Here is a 9311-nt window from a genome sequence, read left to right on the forward strand (position 1 = left end):
GCCGAGGCAGACGGATCACGAAGTCCGGAGATCGAGACCATCCTGGTAAACATGGTGAAAACCCCGTCTCTACTAAAAATACAACAAAATTTAGCCGGGCGAGGTGGCGGCCACCTGTAGTCCCAGCTACTCCAGAGACTGAAGCAGGAGAATGGCGTGAACCCGGGAGGCGGAGCTTGCAGTGAGCCAAGATCATGCCACTGCACTCCAGCCTGGGCGACACAGCAAGACTCTGTCTCCAAAAAAAAAAAAAAAAAAAGGCCGGTGTGGTGGCTCACATCTGTAATCCCAGCACTTTGGGAGGCTGAGGTGGACAGATCACTTGAAGTCAGGAGTTTGACACCAGCCTGCCCAACATGGTGAAACTCCATCTCTACTAAGAATACAAAAAATTAGCTGGGTGTGCTGGTGTGCACCTGTAATCACAGCTACTGGGGAGGCTGAGGCAGGAGAATCACTCCAATTGGGAGGCGGAGGTGGCAGTGAGCCGAGATCATGCCACTGCATTCCAACCTGGGCAACAGAGTGAGACTGTCTCAAAAAAAAAAAAAACCTGAAAGAAACAAGAAAATCCATCAATAGAACTGGAATTCAAAGGCTACATTTTCCCCAAATTTCTGCTCTAAAGGGACTGCTGCTGACCAGTACAATGAGGAAAAAATTTCATATTTGAAAATTTGTAATCACTTGCTGGCATTATTGAAGTTATAACCACAGGGTGGTCCAAAGCAATTCAAGCCACAAATTTCATTTAATTTGGTGCCATATTGGTGAAGTCCCTAGGAGTCAAAGACACAAATACAAATCCATTTTAAGAAGTTACCCTCATCCTGGGTCTCAATGTATTTAATTTAACAAATAATTTTTCAAGGTTAATAAGCAGTACTGGTAAAAAACAACTAAGCATACATAATAAGCACCACACATGCGAGCTAGAAGAAAGGAAAGAGTAGAAATAGAGTCAACAAGACTTCAGACAGGCACTGCACTCCAGCCTGGGTGCCAGAGTGAGACTCTGTTTCAAAAAAAAAAAGACTTCAGACACTGGAATTATCAGACACAGATTATAAAATTATGCCTACTATTTATTGTTAAAGAAATAAAAGATGAGCTTGAAAATATCTTCAAGATACTGGAACCTATAAAAAGTGACCAACAAAATTTTAAGAACAATAAAATTAAACTTTTAGAAATAAAATTTACCATTACTGAGATTGAAAGCAAAACCAAAACCAGCAGCTTAACAGCATATTAGATACAACTGAAAAGAGAATTAGAGAACAAGAAGGTTGGGTCACAAGATTTTACAGAATGAAGCACAGAAATTTAAAGAAATACAATATATGAAAGAGAAATTAAAATTCATAGAAGATAGAGTGAGAAAGTCTAACATATATTTAATTGGAGCACTAGAAGAAGAGAGATTATATGGCAGAAACAGTATTTGCAGAATACTGGCCTAAACTTTTCCAGAACCTATGAATGAAATTAATTCACACACTCAAAAGACCAAACAAATCCCAGGAAGGAAGGGGGCAGGAGCAGAAAGAGAAGAAGAAAAAGAAGAAAGGAGGGAGGGAAAGGGGAAAAAGAAGGAAAAGGAAAGAAGGAAGAAAGAAAAGAAAGAAAGAGAGAATGGGAGGGAGGGAAAGGAAAGGAAAGAAAGGATAAAAAGAAAGAAAAATTCATACTCAGATTCAAGTGAACACCAAAGGAAAAAATTTGAGGGCAGGACAAGTGTGGAGATCATTATCAAAGGAGTGGCAGAGAGACCACTGACTTCTCAGTAGCTGCAATGGAAGCCAAATGACAATACATTAACATACTCCATGGGTTGAAAGAAAATAATTGATAATCTATTATTCTATTCTTAGTGAAAAAAATCTTTCAAGAATGAGGGCATAGTATTAATATATACATTTCCAAAACCAAATAGAAACACAGAGACTTTGCTATTAAAAGGAATTCAGAAGGGTGTCATTCTGGAAGAAAGAATGTGATCCTAGATGGATGCTCTGAGGTACAAGAAAGAATGAAGAGTAAAGAGAGTGGTAAGTACATGAATAAATGTAAACAATGCAAAATTGTGCATAACACAACATAATGTAATATGAGATGAAAAAGTACGATAAATACACAAAAATAAAAGCATGCAAATTAAGAAGAGAGTAAATGAAGTTACTGTTTCGTTTTTGTGGTATTGAGCACAAGAACAACGTTAGTGACTAACTTTACTTAATAGGTGATATATACATATAAACATGTTAGGCTAAACTCTAAAAAAAAAAAAAAGACAAAATGTAGTCTATAAACTATTAGAGTTTAAAAAAGGAATAAAAATAATACAAAAAAAGAAGAGAAAAAGAAGTATATAAAAGTAAAGCAAAGAGAAAGCAAAATGTAAAGTGATAGATTTAAAATATTAGTTACTAATATCAGTTAACTAAAATAAATAAAATATAAATGGATTAAATACTTCAGTTAAAAGACAAAGCTTCTCAGACTGGATAAAAATTTATAAATTTTCAAACAGGTTGAAATATAAAAATGGAAATAGATCTACCCTGCAAATATAACTCCAAAAGAGCTGGCATTCTTATGTTAAGAGTACACAAAATAGACTTTAAGCAAAAAATCATTATTGAAAACAATTTGGCAATTCCTCAAAAAGCTAAAAATAGCATTACCATATGACCCAGCAATTCCACTCCAAAGTATTATACACATATTGCAAAGAATTGAAAGCAGGGATTCAAACAGGTACTTGTATACCAATGTTCATTGTAGAATTATTTACAATAGTCAAAAGGTGGAAATAACCCATGTTTCAAACACATGTATGAATAAAATGTGGTATATACATACAATGGAATATTATTCAGACATAAACAGGAGTGAAGTTCTAATATATGCCCCAACATAGATAAACCTTGAAGACATATGCTAAGTGATATAAGCTAGATGCAAAAGGACAAATACTGTATAACTAAACTGACATGAAATATCTCAAATAGGAAAATTCATAGAAATGTAAAGTAGTAGTGCAGCCACAAATTATATAAGAGAAAAATCAGAAGACCCATACAGAGAAATGGACAAATCTACAATTATATGGGAAATTAAAAAATACATCTCTCAATAATTGATAGAACAAGAAGAAAAATCATTAAATAGGCTGGGAGTGGTGGCTCACGCCTGTAATCCCAGCACTTTGGGAGGCCTCCAAGGCAGGTGAATCACCTGAGCTCAGGAGTTCGAGACCAGCCTGGCCAACATGGCAGAACTCCATCTCTACTAAAAATATAAAAATTAGCTGGGCGTAGTGGCACAGCCTGTAGCTACTCGGGACGCTGAGGCACAAGCACAAGGAGGCACAAGCCCCCTGCTTGAACCCAGGGGGCGGAGGTTACGGTAAGCTGAAATTGCCCCACTGCACTCCAACCTGGGCAACAGAGCGAGACTCTGTCTCAAAAAAAATAAAAATAAAAATAAGTCATTAGATGATTCAAACAATAATGATTAATAAAACTGACCTAATAGAGATTATATATATTTCTTTCAACAACTGCAGAAAAAAATTCTGAAGTCCACACAGAATATTTCAAAAATGGACTCATACATAGTCATTAAAGCAAGCCTCAACAGATTTTACAGGATTAATACAGAAGATGTTTTCTGACCTAATGTGATCTAACTACAAATCAATAATAAAAAGGTAAACAGAGCATCTCCATGTTTGGAAAATTAAAGCCATGCTTCTAAATAACTCATGGGTCAAAGAAGAAATCATAGTGGAAAAAATTTTTAATTGTGAACTGTGCCTTTTTGTTTTTTGACAGAGTCTTGCTCTTGTCGCCTAGGCTGGAGTGCAGTGATGGGATCTCACTGCAACCTCCACCTCCCAGGTTCAAGAGATTCTCCTGCCTCAGCCTCCTGAGTAGCTGGGATTACAGATGCCCGCCACCACGCTCGACTAATTTTTGTACTTTTAGTAGAGACCCAGGGTTTTGCTATGTTGGCCAGTCTGGTCTCGAACTCCTGACCTTGGGTGATCCGCCTGCCTCGGCCTCCCAAAGTGCTGGCATTACAGGTGTGAGCCACCACGCCTGGCCATGAACTGTGCCTTTTTAAAATGTGTGAGTTATTTAAAAATTACTTCATATCAAAAACTTGTAGAGTAAGAGCTAAAAATTGTTTACAGAGTTGATTTATAGCCTTACATTTTATATTAGAAAAGAAAAAAGGCTAAAAGTAAATGAACCAAGCATCCACCTCAGGATAGAAATAAACTGCAAGATAAACAGAAATAAAGTAGTAGGAAAGAGATAACAAATAAGAACAAAAATGTATAAAATAGAAAAACTATGTAATAGGAACAATAAAGCCAATAGTTGATTGATTCTTTGAGAAGACTAAAATCTTTGGTGAGACTAATGAGAGACATACATACACACACACACGGGGAGTGAGAGAGAACACACACACAACCACACACACGCTATCAGGAGTGAAAAAGGGGATATTACTCCAGATGTTGTACACACTGGAAGATAATAAGAGGATATAATGAATGACTTAATGTTAGTCCATTTGACAAAGTACACTATATGGACTAATTTCCTCGGGGAAAAATCAACAAACCTTATAAAGATATGTAAAAAACACGAGCGTGATTCTGCTAAGAGAGCATTTGAAAAACATAATACAGGCCAGGCACGGTGGCTCACGCCTGTAATCCCAGCACTATGGGAGGCTGAGGTGGGCGGATCACAAGGTCAAGAGATGGAGATTGAGGCCATCCTGGCTAACACGGTGAAACTTCGTCTCTACTAAAAATACAAAAAAATTAGCCGGGCGTGGTGATGGGCGCCTGTAGTCCCAGCTACTAGGGAAGCTGAGGCAGGAGAATGGCATGAACCCAGGGGGCGGAGCTTGCAGTGAGCTGAGATTGCACCACTGCACTCCAGCCTGGGTGACAGAGAGAGACTCTGTCTCAAAAATAAAATAAAATAATATAATAATAATAATAACAATAAAACCTGAACAATCCCATGATCATTAAATAAATTGAATCGTTTACAGAAAATCCACAAAGAAAATTCCAGGACCAGAAGCCTTTCATGTGGGTTCCACCAATCTTTTAACGAACAAAGTATTTTAATATCACATAAACCCATACAAGAGGGAACAATTCTCAAACTCATAAGACACTAAAATTCACGTGAAGACTATGGCAAAATAAAATTACAATCTAATTTGACCTATGGATATATGTTGAAAAAAATCTGAAACAATATATTAGCAAACTGAATCCAGCAATACAAAAAGATAATAGAGAAAAGCAAGTTAAGTGTATTCTAGGAATACAAAATTGGTTAATATTTGAAAATGAATCAATGTAATTTGTCATATTAATAGAATAAAGGAGAGAACCCATATGACCCCCCAAACATATTTAGGAAAAGTGAATGGTAAAAAAAGTCAATATGTATTCTTAATTTTAAAAATCACTAAACTTGAAATAAAAGGAAACTTTTAAGTCAAATAGGGTACCTACAGAAAATCTACAGCAAACATCATGCAAAATAGTGAAGTTGCTATGTCAGAAGATGCGAAGCCAGGCACATGGCTCACACCTGTAATCCTAACACTTTGGGAGGCCAAGGCGGGTGGATCACTTGAGGCCAGGAGTTCAAGACCAGCCTGGCCAATGTGATGAAACCCCATCTCTACTAAAAATTCAAAAATTAGCATGGTGCCTGTAATCCCATCTACTCAGGAGGCTAAGGCAGGAGAATCGCTTGAACCTGGGAAGCAGAGGTTGCAGTGAGCCGAGATCGTACCACTGCACTCCAGCCTAGGTGACAGGGCGAGAGTCTGTCTCAAAAAAAAAAAAAAAGAAGAAGAAGAAAAACAAGGCCGGGCATGGTGGCTCACGCCTATAGTCCCAGAACTTTGGGAGGCTGAGGTGGGTGGATCATCTGAGGTCAACAGTTCAAGACCAGCCTGGCCAACATGGTGAAACCCCATCTCTACTAAAAATACAGAATTAGCCAGGCGTGGTGGTGCATGCCTGTAATCCCAGCTACATGGGAGGCTGAAGCAGGAGAATTGCTTGAACCCAGGAGGCGGAGGTTGCAGTGAGCTGAGATCGTGCCATTGCACTCCAGCCTGGGCAAAAAGAGCAAAACTCCATCTCAAAAAAAAAAAAAAAGAAGGTGCATATAACTTTAGTTTTGCTAGACAATGCCACATTCTTTCAAAGTGCTTGTGCTAATTTATACTCTCAGCAACAGCTCTTGAGAACTCTCATCACCACTCCACATTATCACCAAAAGACTGTGAACCACCGTCCTAGAGAAACTCTTGCAATGTGTACTACAGACAAGTACAAGAATTTTCTTAGCATCATTGTTCTGAGTAGCTTGAACCCGGAAACGATTCACTGTGCTTTTGGGGAGGCAGCAATATTTTATATCTGGATCACAGTACTGGTTATATAGCTGTTCATTTTATAATTATTCAAACTGCACATATATGCTTTATGCATTTTTCTATATGTATTGCATATGTTTCATTTGAACTTCTACAAAGTCATTATATTCTTCAAAGAAACTTCACACATATTTTAATAAATCTTATCTGATTTTACAATTACCGCTTGTGGTTCCTATAAGAAACTTGTCCATATTAGTTAGGGTTCCACTAGAAAAGAAATTATTTATTTGTACAAATTTGATAATTTGAGAATAATTTAAAAGGACCATCTACAAAGGTGTGGGCAAGGTTTAAGGAACTCAAAAGTGGTAACAAAATACTCTAGAACTAGTAACTTGGGGTGCCTTTCCCACCCATTGGGGCAAGGAGAGAAAGCCTTTATTAGAACCAGGAGATAGAGCTATGTGGAGAGAGCTGCTCATGACATAGCTTGAGCTATGACCTCTAGTGGAAAGACAGAGCCAGTTCACAGAACAGTGACCTCATACAAAGGGGATAAATACCCTGATCTTGCTCTTCTCCCTTCCGTCTCCCAATCTTCTGTCTGTGCTCCTTGTTGCTGAACCCAACCTGAAGCCAGAACACAAGAGAATCTGTGGATGTAATGCATTTAGGTTAACCACCCAGGGAACCCAGCAGAATGGAGCTGGGCAAAGAGTAGATTCGGAGTGATGAGAAGTTGCTCACATGTCCACCTGAATCTAAAATGGTAGCCACTTCCAGTGTTTTTCTTTTAAAATACAAAGTTTGGGGAGAAGAAGAAATGACCAAGGGATTGAAATTACAGCTGGTATAACCCTTGCTTCTGCAGCTGGTGATAAGGCGTACACTGGTATTCAAGGCTACCTTCTTCCACCTCCCACTTCTGCTCTTTCCTTCCATCAGCACTTCAGCAGGATGTGTTTTACCTCTTTCCTTGTCCCAGGCTACTTGTCCCATAGTAAAGATGTTTTTGCCTATTTTCCAAAGTAGATTTGGAGAGACGCAAACTTTGTTGCATGTAGGATATGAGACACTGATAATCTTGTCTTTATTGGGTGGCTGCACTTTTCCATTGAGCAGACCACTGGGCCAAGGAATGCTAAGAAGTTGGTCATTGAATCCCTGAGTTCTAAACATAGCTCTCCCTGTCTATCCCCACTAGATAGCAGCAATCTAATTACTGCTATTAAGGATATATCACCCCTTTTCTATATATTGGTTCTATGAGGAACCCTTAATGGCTCGGGGTAAGTCTTAGCTTCCATTTCATTGGAACCATGTCTATTATACTTCCCATTTTTTTAGAAGAGGACACTAAAACCAAGATAATTTGCAATATTTGCCTAAGAGTGCACAGTTAGCACAACAATGGAACTAGAAGCTCAGCCTCCTGACTTTCAGAGTCATTTGCTTCCCACACACTGGAGGAATAGAGCTGTATCTTATCACTGTAACAGGTGGAATGGGAAACAGCAATAACACAATGTTAGACTGTGATAAAGGTGACTCAAGGGAGGGAGAAATACACAGTAGCAGATGTCCTGTAAATATTAAGGCACTGTAGAGAATAAGACATTTGTCATCCTGCCATCTCATTGTGCCAAGCTACAGGAGTAATATTTTTGCCCTGTGTTTTTCCAAAGCAGGGCCTCTTCCAAAACAATTCAGGGTGATGACTACTTGAGTGCATTATAATGTGTTTGCTAATGAATTTTCTTGATATTGGAAAATAACATTTTTCTTGTGTAATGTCCCCTCTCCTTTCTCTTAAAGGAGCCCACATTGCCATTTATTTTATTTTTTATTTTTCTTGGTCACAGAGAAGTCCATGCTAGTGAAGCAATTAAGGGCTCTTTCTAACCCATAAATCACCAACAAAATGGATATTCCAGTGCACCCATAGGGATTTGAGGGCTCATGTGAGGGAAGTCTGTAAATGACTCTGCATTTTAGGATTTCCATAGCCTTTCTGAGGCCCATTAAACTGATCAGTAGGTAGTAAGTGATGAGGCATAAAGCTGGGAGGTGGGGTGATGTAAAGAAAAAATTAACAAATGAGACTGAGTCAGCCAAAGTGAAAATTTCGTTTGTAAGGGTTGGTGCCTCTTCAGACTTCTAAGCAACTTGAAGAAGGTAATCACCATTTTATCATTTTTATTATCTTATTTATTTTTAGATTTTAACATAGTCAATACTGGGTTGCAGTACCTTGCTAAGAGGGAGGAGAACCAACTTCATACATTAGTGTCATGCTAAAATATTCATTGGGGAAATTAATATAGCATTTTATTTAGGGCTTTCAATGTGTATATCAAAGGAGAAGCTAATCAGGGGAAATTCAGTCTATTCTTAAGTTGGTGGGGAATGATATTTTTTGATAGGGAGTTTTTCACACCTGTTAGATCATACAAATTCAGTGGATGCTTTTTTTCCTCATGAAAAGTGAGGAAGCAGGAAACATTTAAAACGCAGTATTTTTTTTTTCCTGTCATCCTTACATAGTGGCCATGCTAATCTTCTCTGTATCATTCCAAGTATTAATTATTTTTAAGTGAAGTATTTAATATGCTGATCTTAAGGTTCAGTTCAATGACTTTTAAAAAAAATTTTAGAGGCAGAGTCTCATTCTGTCATCCAGGCTGAAGTACAGTGGAGTAATCATGGCTCACTGCAACCTCAACCTCAAGCCCCTGGGCTTAAGTGATTCTCCTACCTCAGCCTCCTGAGTAACTGGAGACACAGGCATACATAGCCATACTGGGCTAATTTTTTTTTTTTTTTTTTTAAGACCAGCTATGTTGCCCAGGCTGGTCTTAAATTCCTGGCCTCAA

General features: G+C 38.2%; 1 non-coding gene across 1 annotated transcript; it reads right to left on the reverse strand.

The window, feature by feature from the left end:
* Positions 1–8935: 8935 nt before the first annotated feature.
* LOC126944855 (U6 spliceosomal RNA) lies at positions 8936–9044 on the reverse strand. Its single transcript, XR_007722211.1, has one exon. It is a non-coding gene; the product is annotated as a U6 spliceosomal RNA (small nuclear RNA).
* Positions 9045–9311: the final 267 nt, after the last annotated feature.

The sequence above is a fragment of the Macaca thibetana genome, chromosome 1 (genome assembly GCF_024542745.1).
Source record: "Macaca thibetana thibetana isolate TM-01 chromosome 1, ASM2454274v1, whole genome shotgun sequence".
Lineage (NCBI taxonomy): Eukaryota > Metazoa > Chordata > Mammalia > Primates > Cercopithecidae > Macaca > Macaca thibetana.